Here is a 16,653-nt window from a genome sequence, read left to right on the forward strand (position 1 = left end):
AAGTTGTTACATCACTGTATTTAAGACTGGTAGGTACAGGGTTCTTACTGAACTACCAAGTCTGACACAGACACACTACACCATTTGCTACCCGATACATTATTTGTGCATCAGGGCGATCGGAGTTTATTTGAACTTGGGGGGGGGGGGGGGGGGGGGGGGGGTATGTTAGTGCAATGTGAATGTGAAGACCGTTGTCAATCCGATCGCTCGGGTTAGGTAAAATGTATCGGCGAAACGTAAGCTCCTGATCAAAAACAAAGAAAGAAAAAGACAGAGAAAAAAGTCAAAAAGAGAGATATAAAGAAAGGGAGAAAGGATTAATTCATCATCGGCTATTGGATGTCAAACATTTGGTAATTCTAACATATAGGCTTTAGATGAAACCTGCTACATTTTTTCATCAGCAGTAAGGAATCTTTTATTTGCATTTTTTTCAGTCAGGACAGCACATACCACGGCCTTTAACAAACCAAGTCGTGGGAAACTGGCTGAGACGGGGGAAATCCAATTAGAGAATGGGTTCACGGAGGGATTTCGAACCTATGACTCGCCCACCTTTGGCTAGCGCTTAAACGACTAAGCTTGATTCCGGCCCGTTTTAAATGTAAACCTGATGCGCCCAAACTAAGAACAACATTTGAATGATGGCCCTTATTAATTGTTTGAGATATACACCAATACAGTCGAGTTGTAGGTGTGCTCAGACTTTCAAACTGTACAGTCGTAGCAGTCCTAACAGTGGCGAGGTAGCCATCTACAGTGGCGTATCCAGAAAATCTTCTCTCTTTTTTTTCTCTTTGTTTTTTTTTTTCGGGTTGGGGGGAGGGGGCAGTGACATAAGACGGAATGCCAAGGGAACTTTGGGGAAGGTTTGGAGGGGAATCGTAAAAAAAAAATGAAAATTAATTTATAATAAAATTATAACTGTCGCTAAACGTATGTTTGAGGCGTATATTATATACCGTACAGTTATTTCGACACTTGCTCTAGATGGCGGACAATCGCTTCTGCCACATATTAAGCTATTACTACCGAACAACAACAGAGGATCATTTGTATGTACGTTCCCATGGCAGAACATCATATACTTTGACATATCAGTCGTAAAACATTGGGTGGATCGGGAGAAATGCATTGTGTCCATCGCCCGGGATCGATCTTATGGTCCATCAACAATAACCGAGCGTTCTACCACTGAGTAGCACCATGTCCCCAAACTTAACCTAACTGATGTAGGTAAACTTTAATGATAGTTATATATTTATTTTTTGTTTAATTTTTTTTTTCTCATACAAATATTTATGCTTTAAGTTAATCATTCTAATTTCAGTTTACATGCACACGCTGACATACCTGCAAAAATAGTTGGTTTCTATTCGCCGCCCCGATAGAGACAGATCAACATGTGTTAGTATTTTAATCCCGTTTTTATCACCCCGCTACAGCCCTCGCCGCCGACTTTCACACTCCGGTGCTCATTAAGTTTGGTGGAAAAAAACAAACAGAAGACAAGACCGCAGGGATTGGACTTATATATTCAGGAATACGTCACTTCCTGTTTCTATTACATTTTCTACTCAATTATCAACCTAAACTATATAGTAGGCGGATTTTTTCTCTCCTTTTTTTCGTTTTCTTTTTTTTTCTGTTTTCCAGCCAACCAATTTAATGGGATAACTTCTCGCTTGCCGCATGGTAAGGTATTATTTTCCCCCAAGCAATTTCGTCACGTGATTTGGCAATTCCCGAAGCGCTCAAGTTCATTCATCGCCTGTTTTCCAATGGACGTGTTCGAGCGTGTGTGGATTGGTGTTGATAGCATCTTTACTTATTATCGTACGTAAGTCGTCTTCTTAAAGGGTCCTTCGCTTAAACGCAGTGATGGACGGTACAGTCTTTACTATATTTATTTCGGACACATCAACAAACTCATAGCGGCATGTTATTATAGCTGGCCAGTCTGTATTTCCGCCTTTTATTATTAATTGAAACCGGCCTCGGTGGTGTCGTGGTTAAGCCATCGGACATAAGGCTGGTAGGTACAGGCTTTTGCAGGCCGGTACCGGCTCCCACCCCAGAGCGAGTTTTAAAGACTCAATGGGTAGGTGTAAGACCACTCCGCCGACATCTCTCGCACTAACCACTAACAACTAACACTCTGTCTTGGACATACAGCCCAGATAGCTGAGGTCTGTGCCCAGGACAGTGTGCTTGAATCTTAATTGGATATAAGCAACAAAATAAGTTGAATTTGTTCTATAACTGTTCCAAAGTCTTAGATATATGGAAATAAATTGAACAATGGAGCCAGGACAAAGGTGAACACATACAATTTGATAACAGTTTTGTTTGGAATCCTATATAACAAAACCCCCATAATACTATTTGCTAATTGGCTCATTATTAATGTAAAATATTATATATATAGAAGTAAAATGCAAAAACAGGAACCTAACGTGTATGTTCTTTTAAATGTTTTAAGAGATAAAATACAAAATGAAAAATATATACTATATAAAAACTTTTAATTCAAAGAATATGAGGACTATTGGGCACCTTGGTCCGAATCTCTAGAAACAAGGCATGTCAGCATATTGTTCTAGATGAATTTCTCACAACACAAAATACACTAACTTGTATCTCTAAGTTTACTCTGTTTCGTCCTTCCCTTTTTCTCTCTTTTCTTTCTTTCTTCCATTCTTTAACTCTTTCTTTTATTTCAATTTTCCATTGTTCAATGTTTATGCATTAATACATGTATATTCATATATATTACTACTGTTGTAATATGCTATAATTGTCATATATATATTCATATATTCATATTATATATATATATATATATATATATATATATATATATATATATATATATATATATATATATACACACACACACTAGTTGTAACGATAGAAAAAAACCAATCAGTTGAATGGATCCACCGAGGTGGTTCGATCCTGCGACGCAAGCATCTCAAGCGAGCACTCAACCGACTGAGCTAAATTATTAATTAAAAATATCTTCACATTATGGTTTAGCTACGTTTACATCAGCTTATTTCCTCGGGGTATGAAGGAGGCGGAGCGACAGGGCATCACAGAGAAACATACATACAAGGCATAATGTTGGGTATGTATGTATGTACAGGAAAGAAGGAAGGAAATGTTTTATTTAACGACGCACTCAACACATTTTATTTACGGTTATATGGCGTCAGACATATGGTTAACGACCACACAGATATTGTGAGAGGAAACCCGCTGTCGCCACTTCATGGGATACTCTTTTCGATTAGCAGCAAGGGATCTTTTATATGCAGCATCCCAGAGACAGGATAATACATAGTACCTCCACCGTCGGGGATCGATTCTAGACCGACCGCGCATCAAGCGAACGCTTTACCACTGGGCTACGTCCCACCCCAGCTGGGATACAGTGTCAGTTGACAGAACCGCAGGAAGGACATTTCAAGTGAGGGGCAAAGTAAACAAAATAATTAAAATTTGGAGGCGTGTTGCTTTTTGTTTTGTTTGGATTTTTTTTTTTTAAATTTGGGGGGGGGTATTTTTGTATGCCTTCAAGATGATTATTTGGAGAGAAATGTTGTTTTTTTTGTTTTTTTTGTAGGAAGAAATATATTTTGGCTGTTTTTTGTTTATATATTATAGCAAGCCTTACTTTTTAAACACTCCACCACCCACTCCCTTCAAAGACCCTTCGATACAACTGGCAGGATTCTCGTTGAGAGACTTGTTATACTAAAATCACGGACATGATGCTCAGATTTCGGACTCCGTGGTTGAGATCAGTAAATCTCTATGTTTGAGATTACCAACTGTCATCAAAATCATGCATGGTAGGTGTTTTTTGTACCATTTTGTTCCCCATCTAGATCACAGCTCAATAGAGATCACGTATCTACGTGTACTTGCAGAAATCGCATACCCTACCTCTTGAAAGAACGAAAGAAAGAAATGGTTTATTTAACGACGCACTCAACACATTTTATTTACGGTTATATGGCGTCGGACATATGGTTAAGGACCACACATATTGAGGGAGGAAACCCGCTGTCGCCACTTCATGGGCAACTCTTTTCGATTAGCAGCAAGGGATCTTTTATATGCACCATCCCATAGACAGGATGTCACATACCACGGCCTTTGATGTACTAGTCGTGGTGCACTGGCTGGAGCGACTACCTCTTGAAGTATCGGAGCCTATTCCCATAACATACACACCTATCGTACATTTTGTGGAAACGAGTTCTTGATAAGATGGCGGACATCTCTGCTTACTAAAGACAATTTGCATGACGTTCTGGGCTGTTGAAATCATAGACTCCGAGAGTCGAGTGTATTAAAGTTACATTCTCTGGATACCATATTATAACATCATGTACAAATGTGAAATACAAGCTCAAATGCACTTTTAAAAAAGTCGTGTGTGTTCGCTATGAACGGACATCGTCAAACGTATACGCTTGATTCGTCGCCTGTACCGCCATAGCTCGGAAAAGCACAAACGACAGTCTGTTGTCAGTTTCAGTTAACACGTGTGTTTGCCGATTTCAAATTGTAGGGTTCGTCTCAAAAAATTAAAAGAGAAATCTTGCGCTGTACGAAGAACGTTCGGTTGAGGATACGGTACTAGAGTGTTTAGTTAAAACCGGGTTGATCTTGACAACATATTATCGACAGTCGTACCTTCCTATTTCAGAATTGATATTTTATAAAGTGTTAGTAGAACTTTCAAAGTTTAGTTTGTATACTAGTAACACATTAATCATGTATATATTTTTAAAATAAAATATACTAAAGTAGACAATGAACGTTTTCACTTCTTAATTTTACGTGTTAAAATCGACAAATTCAAATAAATATTATTTCGTTTGGAAAGGGTAAAGTTGGGAGGGGGGGGGGGGGGTAACGACATCAAAGATAAAGCATATTGATTTAATAATCATCCGACCCCATACAACCGTAAATAAAATGTGTTGAGTGTGTCATTAAATAAAACATATCCTATCCTTCCTTCCATCTGCTGTTGGATGTCTAACATTTGGTCATTTTGACATAATCTTAGAGAGGAATCGGGTGCATGTGCAGGGGGAGGGTATTGGAGGTCGAAACCCTTACTTGCCCAAGCTTAAAACAAATTGAAATGTATGTTTGGGGGGGAGCATGGCCCCATATAAACTTCGCTTAACACAGTCTATAACCCCAACCCCGCTGAAATCCCTGCACACGCGCCTTGGAAACCCGCTACATTTTTTTTTAGCAAGGGATTGTTTATAAGTGCCATCCCACAGACAGGCTATCACATACATGTACCATGGTCTTTTTGTATACCCGCCGATGAGGATCGATCCTAGACTGACCGTGCATTTCCAAAAAAACACCTTTTTAGGTCTAATTGATGAATAAAAATAACATATAGTCTTGAAAAATGTTACTTAAATCGAACACAGTACCCTCTTCTTCTACCCTTAGAGCGTTACGTAATTAGTAACACCCCCTTACATGTAACGCGTATGCCAACAGCTGGCCACTGTCAAATTTTCAAGGCAAATCCCCGACTCATCGACCCCTGGAAAGGCGTTGTACCATACCTCTGTGGATATAAATATGTTTTGGAGATATGAGACACCCCTCAATCAAGACAGTTAAATTTGTTCAAAAATTGCGAAATCTCACGTGATCTCTTGTTGGGGAATTCTATACTTGTGATAAGCCAATGAAAACCGAGATCGGTACGAGCTCGTCAAAAGTGTCCCACTTTCAAAATCATGGCTTTGTTTTTGACCTGGATAAGCCAGCGTAGTGAAACCAATGCGGAGTGCGGCGTCATATATGCACCAAACGTAATTGGATTTTCTGTTCTATATGCTTAAATAATAAAAATATTCCAGGGAATGGAGTTTTAACTTCCGTATGCTATACACGCGAGTGTAATAATTTATTTATCATATAAAAATGTTATTTGCGGCAATGTATATGGTAAACTGAAACTGTCAGTTCCATCAATCGACGAGAACAGTTTCCGATCGTTCTGATCGTCTGTTGTCCTTTGATCTGTACCGCCGACCGCCTTCTTTGCCGATGCGCTCAGGTCCAGTCGACTAACATACACATATCGTGCTAAATAATGCGTACAAATATGAATTCCATAAATACAATGTCAATGGACGACTCCATTTTTGTCTCTTAAAAAACAAATAGAAGTGGCTACACACACAACGGCCGTGTATATTGTCTCGGGTAGTCAGGGATAGCTATGTATACGGAGATCGTATTTTAGGGGAAAAGTTTAGTGTACGGTCACCACACCCCATCTAAACGTTTACATGTTAAGCACGGATAGCATCTAGTATTATCACAATTGCTTCTATGGATGACGTCATAGTTGTGTGCGGGAATGCGTAGAACGTGCTATTGTATGATAATAGTATATCTTTGACCGCTTATCTTTTCTTATATATATATATATTATATATATATATATATATATATATATATATATATATATATATATATATATATATATATATATATATATATATAAATAATGTTAAATATTATCATTGGCTATGATTAAATGAGTTTTAAAACTCTATAATCGATCTAATGAGTTACCGGTAAATCGTTGTAATCAGTAGTAATTTCGAAACTGCTTTGCAAATAGATAAGTCACGAATTGTTTTTGACGTAATATCACATAAATGAAAGCAGACCGTAAAACGTATAATTAGGAGATACACTAAGTTTATAACTGTCTTAGGGCACATGCCACCAAATCAACTCCCATAGATGACAATGGTAACATGTGGCATACAACTTTCTTTTTTTCATTCTCTGAAACATTTTCAAAACCGTTTACCCATTTATCCTAATATATCTCTAACGAAAGTTATAACTATGAGTTAGGTATGTCCCGTTTATCGTGCCGTCAAGCAAAATGCACATAAAACAGGCGTGCTTTGATAAAAGTGGAAACGTTTATCGGTTATTCGAGGCACGTCTGTTAACGCGAGATAATTGATTCACGTCATTAATCAACAGCAGGTAAGAATAAAAAGCCGATTCAGTAGACAGGTGTACTAGAGTCTATCCTTCACTACGTTGGTGTTCATCACGTGCAGGTTTAGATCTCTACTATTGTTTCGTTTCAGGGGTCTAAAGAAAGAACACGAAATTTTAAAGCTACAACCTCGACTCGCTACATTATAACAGCATTGACTAAAGGTTTTTTTGTTTTTTTTTAGCGACACCACTAGAGAATATTGATTTATTAATCATCGGCTATTGGATGTCAAACATTTGGTAATTTTGACACATAGTCTTAATTAAAGAGGAAACACGCTACATTTTTCCATTAGTAGCAAGGGGTCTTCTGTATGCTTCATCCCACAGACAGGGTACCGCGTATCACGGCCTTTGATATACCAGTCGTGGTGCACTGGCTGGAACGAGAAATAGCCCAGTGGGCCCACCGAATCATTGACTAATGCAAAGAAAGAACAACAGAACTATCGTTTCCATAAACTCTTTGTCTTATCGCGTTCAGTGGTTGACGTCAGTTGTCTTCATAAAACAAGTCTTTCACCATGTTTTTTTTTTTTACACTTTGTAATACAAAACAATGGAATAGTTTCCTGCTTCTGGGTGTTAAACGGAGAATAATGGATTTTATTTGACCTAGATAGCGAGTATAGCCAAACAATATCGGTAGAAAGAACAATAATGTGGATTGTATATTCTATATGGTTACACAGTAAGAATTATACTCCAGATTGCATCTTTAATTAATCAGTCTTCGATATTGAAGCTTTAATTAATGATTCCTCGAGATTGCGTCTTTAATTAATGATTTCATGATATTGAAGCTTTAATTAATGATTCCTTGAGTTTGCGCCTTTAATTAATGATTCCTTGATTGCGCCTTTAAGTAATGCTTTTCAGAGATTGAAGCTGTAATTAATGATTCCTCGAGATTGCGCCTTTAATTAATGATTTCCAGAGATTGAAGCTGTTAATTAATGATTCCTCGAGATTGGGCCTTTAATTAATGATTTCCAGAGATTGCGCCTTTAATTAATGATTTCCAGAGATTGAAGCTGTTAATTAATGATTCCTCGAGATTGGGCCTTTAATTAATGATTCCTTGAGATTGCGCCTTCATGATTTCTCGAGATGGAACTTTTAATTCCTTGAGACTGAAGTTTTAATTAATAAGTCCTCGAGTTGAAAGCTTTAATTAATTAGTCTTCAATATTGAAGGTTTAATTAATGGCCATAATAGTTAATCATTGTTAAGAGTCACTTGACGTCATACAGTTATTTGTGACACCTACATGGAGAAGAAACCCACTGCCGTCGTGTTAGCCACTCTTACTACCAATGATTAGCCGCAAGGAATCGTGTGGGTTTTTTTATGCTACAGGTAGAACTAAACCAAATACCTTCCGGCTGGGTCAAAGTTCGAGGTGACTTTTGACAGAGAACTTGACAGCACAAGCCCAGTGATTGCTGATAAATGTGTGTTGGTTATAAAAAAAAAGTTTCATCTGGGCAAAAAATGTATGGAATTTTATTTCATCTAGTGCCACTGTGTCAAGTAGCCTTGTGCTTGAAACATGCATGGGGTATCTGTAAAAAAAAGTACTTAAATTGTGTGCAGAACTAGGATAGTCATAGACGCTACCCGTTATCTCTGAAATGAGCAGCTTCACCCCCATTTTTTAAAATTCACTTTAAGGGTGAGGGCTGGTAGTATTTATATCCGTGGTGTTTATATCGATTGATACACTGCAGGTAGGAGTTTTAGTCATATACTTATGATAAGTTACTATTGTCGTGTGGGATTTGATGTGGTAGTATACACCATACAGACAATACATGACCGTCTTAGGGAGTCGATAGAACAGAAACAATCCAAAGGCCCTAGCAAGGACAATCGAACTGAACACATATCATCGTTCCAGCCAGTGCACCACGGCTGGTATATCAAAGGCCGTGGTATGAGCTATCTTGTATAAACGAGCCCTTGCTACTAATGGAAAATTGTAGCAGGTTTCCTCTCTAAGACTATATGTTAAAGTTACCAAATGTTTGACATCCAATAGCCGATGATTAATAAATCAATGTGCTCTAGTGGTGTCGTTAAACAAAACAAACTTTTAAAAGACATCGAACGTCAGTTCTGATACCATGTTATAACATTTATCTTGTTCACCATTAAAGGGACTATCTCGAGTTTCTGGCTATGCTCAGATGATGTCCACCAACAGAGACTTTACAATTACTGTAATTACATATTTATATATTATATATATATATATATATATATATATATATATAGTTCTAAAAGAGATATTAGTGCTTGTATATTAAACGTGTTTTTCATCGTCGTAGAGTTTGTACTAGGTCAAACTTCATTTTATTTCCAAATATATATGTACAACTACTAATCAATGTTACATGTCTATCCACAAATTATTTATTTATGTATTTGATTATTTACTTATTTATTAATTTATCTTTTTTTCTTTCTTTTTTTTATTATTATTTTTTCACTATTATTTATATCAGATACATACAACTTCACTTGAAATAATATCTGATATTGACGAAGTTTTACAACACACACACACACACACACACACACACACACACACACACACACACACACATATATATATATATATATATATATATATATATATATATCTAAAAGAAATATTAGTGCTTGTATATTAAACATGTTTTTCATCGTCGTAGAGTTTGTACTAGGTCAAACTTCAAACCTATATATATAGGAGGGGGGTTTTGTACGTAGTCCACGAACTTACTGTGAGACCAAATCCATTTTGGGCTACTTACAAATATTAGGACGATCAGAAACACACTGAATATAAAGACATGGGTATTTTAAAGGGACATACCCTAGTTTTTAAACACTAAGGCACATTTTGACTAGTATAGCCGTTTTTGATAACTGAAATCATACTTTACTTACATTTTGTGGTTTAGATTATCAATTTCCGTACATTCGAAGTGTTTTTGGTCATCCTGATGGGTTTTTTTTTATCACAAAATGCATTTCTCATATTTTTAAAAACGCATGTGCGTCTAAGAAGAAACCGTTATGGAGTCGAGTTTTAGTCTATTTTAGAGGGTATTTCCCCATATCAAAGTCACAGACTCATGTTTCTCTCAATTGTAATTTTATCCAAATGTGTTACAGGTTTGTAGATTAACTAAACTTAGTGTTAATTCTTAATGGTTGAAACTAGGTTCTGTCCCTTTAAGCAAGAAAATGTATTTAATATGTTATATGAAAGATGTTAAAGCATCGTACAATGGCGGTAAACTCCGAATACTCCCTTTAAGATCCGAGTTCTAGGCGTTCGCTGCTTTCAGAAGATGAGGTATGCGTGTTCCACAAACCTATTTTCAAAACTGGCGTGTTAGCAGGTTTGGCAATGCTATATATCTTATCAAATATGAAGTGCTGGAATGGTAATGCATGTAGATATTAAAATAATTAGAATACCATGGAGCGTATTTTCTCATACAATAATGGATAAGATTCCCCAGTGATGGAGGTTCGCATCCCCATGTGCTCTTGGGCGATAAGGCTGGGTTCTGGAATGCATTCGGTTTGAAATGATAAGGGTGTTTAGGATATTATTGATAATCGAAATAAGTTTGATCTTCTTGCCTCTAACTTTTCCTTTTCGCTTATCGCTTTCGAGTTAATATATTTATTCAGGACGATAATGGCCGTGCTAACGACGACGGTAACGGTGATGATGATAGTGATGGCGGTGGTATAACTGTTCAAGGGGTCTTCATGTTTAATAAGAAAGGAAAGAAAAATAATATATTTTGAACGTCAGCACATTTTAAATTATAGCTTTTTTTAATCGAACATACGGTTATTTCTCGTTCCAACCAGCGCACCATGACTGGTATATCATGTATCTTTAACGTAAGCACATTTTAAATTATTCTATTATTTTTAATCAAACATATGGCTATTTCTCGTTCCAGCCAGTGCATCACGACTGGTTTATCAAAGGCTATGGTGTGTGCTATCCTGTCTGTGGGATGCAGCAGGTTTCCTCTCTAAGGTTATATGTAAAAATTACCAGATATTTGACCTCAAATAGCCGATCATTAATAAAATCAATGTACTCTAACGGTGTCGTTAAATACAACAAACTTTAACTTTAACTCAAACATGCTGTCATTATGACACTTGACACCACGAAAGAAAATGTATTTATTACTATTGGATGTCAAACATTTGGTAATTTTGACATATAGTCATAGAGTGGAAACCCGCTACATTTTTCCATAAGTACCAAGGGATCTTTTAAATGCACCATCCCACAGACATGATAACACATACCACAGACATGATAACACATACCACGGCCTTTGATATACCAGTCGTGGTGCACTGGCTGGAACGAGAAATAGCCCAATTGTGCCACCGACGGGGATCGATCCTAAATCAAGCGAGCGCTTTACCATTGGGCTACGTCCCGCGCCTTATCTTGAATGTCAGCTCATTTTAAATTATAGCTATTTTTGGAATATAAAATACACTAATTTCCACACGTAGCCTGGAATGTGAGAAAGGAAACCCGCAGTCGGTAGATCGAGATGCTTTGATCGTAGGATCGAACCTCAGCGGACCCATTCACTGATTGAGGTTTTTCCCGTTCTAGCCAGTGCCCCTGGACTGGCATATCAAAGACCGTGATATGTGATATCCTGTCTGTAATGCATATAAAAATCACTTGTTACTAATGGGAAAATGTAGACTATATACATCACAATTACCAAATGCTTAACATCCAATAGCCGACGATTAATTAAATCAATATGTTCTAGTGGTGTCGTTAAACAAAACAAACTTTAACGTCTCAGAGTTATCAGTATTCAGAAGCCGATAAGTAATAAATGAACGTGCTATAAAGGGGTTGTTACAGACCACAACCATGAATGTAGCATACCCGTGGTCTTCCTGACACTCATTAACCGGCCTCGGTGGCGCAGTCGTTAAGCCATTGGACTATAGGCTGGTAGGTACAGGGTTCGCAGCCCTTAGGGCTCAATGGATAGGTGTAAGGCTATTACACCCTCTTCTCTCTCACTAACCACTAAGGCTATTACACCCTCTTCTCTCTCACTAACCACTAACCAATTAACAACTAACCCACTGTCCTAGATAGACAGCCCAGATAACTGAGGTGTGTGTCCAAGACAGCGTGCTTGAACCTTAATTGGATATAAGCACGAAAATAAGTTGAAATGAAATGACACTCATTACGTATTATCGGAGCACACTTAATCACAAAACTAAACCATGCTCCTTTTTCTATTATGACACAATTAGCCTTTTGTGTCAGTGTTTCCCATCCCACTCTACACTCCAGTCCTTGTACTTCCAGACCTCGACAGGTGCCTGTCGTCCAGCTAATGACCTAATCTTGTTTTGCTGTCTCCGTGAGGTGATGACATTTTTCACTGTGGGAGAGTATTTCTGTTTTATTCCATTAAGCTCTGTCCGGTGCAACCGGCCTCGATGGAGTCGTGGTTAAACCACAGGACATAAGGCTGGTAGGTACTGGGTTCGCAGCCCGGTACCGGCTCCCACCCAGAGCCCAGTGGGTAGGTGTAAGACCACTACACCTACTTTTCATTCACTAACAACTAACTCACTGTCCTGGACAGACAGCCCAGATAACTGAGGTGTGTGCTCAGGACAGCGTGCTTGAACCTTAACTGGATATAAGCACGGAAATAAGTTGAGGCAAGACTTCTGAACGTTCCAGCATTCAATTCATTCAGGCTTAGGTTTAGGTTTAAGCTTGGTGATCGTATTAACATACATGCTGGAACATTCGGACGTCTTTCCTAAGTTGAAATGAAATGTCCGGTGCCAGTTTCGATTTATTAAAAGAAGGATGGAAGTGGCAGTCTTCTTTGTGGCATTGAAAGAAGGGTAAAATCTCCAGTAAAGGATTTCCTAGTGAGTGGCTGTCCCGCTATAGACCAGACACTAGACAGAGATTCGTGGAATGAAACATTATTTTGCCAAATGCCCATTCGACATTGTGCAGAGATAATGTTTTCATATACAGGGCACAATACTTCACGAGAACCGTTGTTCTGTTCGCGTGTCGGTTACGCAACTTTAAAATCACGAGAACTGTCAATCGGTTACGTGGAGAACTGCCAATCGGTTACGTGGTGAACTATTACATTTTAAAATTTAAAGTACCATATGTCAGTAATGAAAGAGAAAATCAGTTTGTTTTTAAATACATTCGAACCACCAATGTAGCACAGAACCGTAGTTTAAGTGTTTTAGGATTAGGTAGGCCTAACTCATAGGTTACGAGAACTGTATTCACGTAACCGAACAATCGGTTACCTAAGTAAAACTCACGTGAACTGACTTCCGGTTACCTGAGATTTTGAAATATTGTCCCCTGCATATACTGCACATAAAAACAGAACATTTAGAGTTATTTCCAAAAAAAGGTTTTCTTTTCTTTTTACTACAAGTCAAACTGGGTTTATTGACCAAAAACATTGAGGCTTCAAAGGGGTATAGACAAAACCACAGTCCTCAGTAAATGTAAATGAAAACAGATAAGAGATGCGGAATGAAAATGGTACTGGGTTGTTTCAAATTTGGATTTTCTAGTTAGTCGGATTATGAGTGCTTGCAAAAATAAATTAATTTTTTTTTTAAGCAAATGTATGAAAAAGCTAGATTTACGATATGCACAATGTTCTTATAAGAACAAAAACAACAAAACACACAAAAACAACACAAACAAACAAAACAACAAGTACTGGAAGCTGAAAAGAATTAAACAAAGCTAAAACGTAACTTATCAGAAATACTGACCACTGTTTTAGAGGAGTTACGGTTGCGAAATATCACATAATGGTTCAGTGTCCGGTATTCTGTCAAGACGTCTGTGAGAAGAAGCCTTGAATACAAGAGGCTCAAAACGCTCCAAGAAATCGTTGAGAACGAGACTTGATTTAGTCTCACGCGAGAGGCTTCTCAGTGTGCGGGCCGCCAATTGCGTAATGTGTTATATCTGTCTGATGATACATGTAATTCACCAGAACGAGTCACCGCTGAGAGGGCTGGTTCTACACTCATACATAAGGTACGCCAATCCCCCTCAGGGAAACAGAAATAAAAGTGGCAGGATCTATCAGACTAATGACAAAATATGAAAGAAAAAAACAGAAGGAAGGATGGAATGGTTTATTTAAAGACGCACACTCAACACATTTTAATTAAGGTTATATGGCGTAGGAAATTTGGTTAAGTTAAAGTTTATTTTGGTTTAGCGACACCACTAGAGCATATTGATTAATTAAAATAAAATTCTTTAACGACACGACTAGAGCAATTGTTTAATTAATCATAGGCTATTGGATTTCAAACATTTGATAATTCTGACTCGTAGTCAACAGAGGAATATATGAATGAATGTTTAACGATACCCCAGCACAAAAAATACATCGGCTATTGGGTGTCAAACTAGGGTAATGCAAATAAATAAAGTGATGATCAACATCAATATAAAAATTCAAGATTTAAACAAAAACTGTGTAAAGAACTGTGCAAAAACACAAATATCACAGATAGATACTGAATTTTACTCAAAACTTCAATTGTGTGCTGTATTGGCCATTCTCAATTAAAATGTTACACCCCTGCACCATGGTGAGGTTACAGCACGCGCAGGGGTAGTCAACAGAGGAAACCCACTACATATTTCCTAATGCAGCAAGGGATCGTTTATATGCACTTTTCCACAGACAGGAAAACATATACCACGGCCTTTGACCAGTTGTGATGCACTGGTTGGAACGAGAAAAAAAACCCCAGTCATTTGAATGGATCTACCGAGGTGGTTCGATCCTGCGATGCAAGCACCTCAGACGATCACTCAACCTACCGAGCTAGATCCCGCCCCGATAGTTGGTTAAGTACCACACATGATGAAAGAGGAAACCCGCACTGGGCTTCTCTTTCTGATTAGCAGCAAGGGACAGACAGGACAGAACGTATCACAGCCTTTGTTACACCAGTTGTGGAGCATTGACTGTAATGAGAAACATAGCTCGTGTGTCCTCTAGCGTTATTCTGTTACATGTAAGAATTACGCTAGAGATGACTGTGAGTAATACTTCGGCAATCATCATTTGGTCGTCGACGATTGCCGAAGTATTACACACAGTCATCTCTAGCATTATTCTCACATATAATAGAATATAAATAGAAGGAAATGTTTTATTTAACGACGCATTGAACACATTTTATTTACGGTTATATGGCGTCGGACATATGGTTAAGGACCACACAGATATTATGAGAGGAAACCCACTGTCGCCACTTCATGTGCTGCTCTTTTCGATTAGCAGCAAGGAATGTTTTATATGCACCATCCCACAGACAGGATAACACATACCACGGCCTTTGATATACCAGTCGTGGTGCACTGGCTGGAAAGAGAAATAGTCCAATGGACCCATCGACGGGGATAGACCCAAGACCGACCGCGCATCAAGTGAGCGCTGTACCACTGAGCTACATCCCGCCCCCATAGAATAACGCTAAAGAACACTCGAGCTACGAGAAACAGTCCAATGAGCACACCGATGGGGATCGATCCTACCCCCTCGCATTAAGCTTTACCGCCCCAGGAAAACAAGAACAGAGAAGAAAAGGGTAACGAGGAAACGATCCATACCTCTATTGATTCATAACCAACATTATGTAATACTTCGCCATCAAAATACGGATGTGCATTATTATGCTACTTCACGTGACGTTTTGTGTTTAAGCTGTATTTCCATTTTCTCACGATGAAACGAACGAAGAACACTAGATCTAATTACTAGATCTAATGATGTTTTAATTGAATTACGCTCTGTCTAATGTGCTTTATCCTACAAGCTGGTGTGATTTACCGAAGTATCCTCGTGTAATGTGTTTCCGTGGTGTTCTATGCGAACACACCTCAACTGTTGCATATCAGTTATAATTGAAACGCTGTGTTCCCTCTCAATCAGCGCGGAAATTCATTCAACATGCAGAAAACATGCAGTGTAAAAGCACCGTTAGTTGTCAGCATCTGCTACTGATATACTGCAGTACAGTCAAACCTAGGCTTAACGGACACTAAAGGGGGTATTCATGTTTACGTGTATTTTCTACGCAATGACTCTATTAGAATAATCCTACAATTAGTTGGGTTTTTTACAATATTGATATATACTATTATTATTATTATTATTTAGTAATAAAACCAATTTATATAAAAATGGTGGATGATTTAAATTTACATACTACGAGGAAATGTGTTATTTAACGACGCACTCAACACATTTTATTTACGGATATATGGTGTCAGGCATATGGTTAAGGACCACACAGATATTGAGAGACGAAACCCGCTATCGCCACGGGCTACTCTTTTCGATAAGCATCAAGGGATCTTTTATATGCAACATCCCACAGACAGGATAATACATACCAAGGCCTATGTTAGACCAGTTGTGGAGCACTGGCTGGAACAAGAAATAGCCCAATGGGTCCAC

The 16,653-nt window shown here is 38.1% G+C and overlaps 1 protein-coding gene across 2 annotated transcripts in view; it reads right to left on the reverse strand.

Annotated features, from left to right (window-relative positions):
- LOC121379179 (troponin C, slow skeletal and cardiac muscles-like) overlaps window positions 1-14,106 on the reverse strand; it is a 67,965-nt gene extending 53,859 nt beyond the window's left edge. The window contains exon 1 of one of the 2 annotated variants that reach the window (XM_041507676.1): window positions 13,937-14,106. The gene's annotated coding sequence lies outside the window, so the exon portion shown is untranslated. Of the gene's footprint in view, window positions 1-1,356; window positions 1,488-13,936 lie in introns of those variants that run through there. The other variant, XM_041507677.1, reaches the window with a different exon arrangement.
- Between the last annotated feature and the right edge of the window lie 2,547 nt (window positions 14,107-16,653).

The sequence above is a fragment of the Gigantopelta aegis genome, chromosome 8 (assembly GCF_016097555.1).
Source record: "Gigantopelta aegis isolate Gae_Host chromosome 8, Gae_host_genome, whole genome shotgun sequence".
Classification (NCBI taxonomy): domain Eukaryota; kingdom Metazoa; phylum Mollusca; class Gastropoda; order Neomphalida; family Peltospiridae; genus Gigantopelta; species Gigantopelta aegis.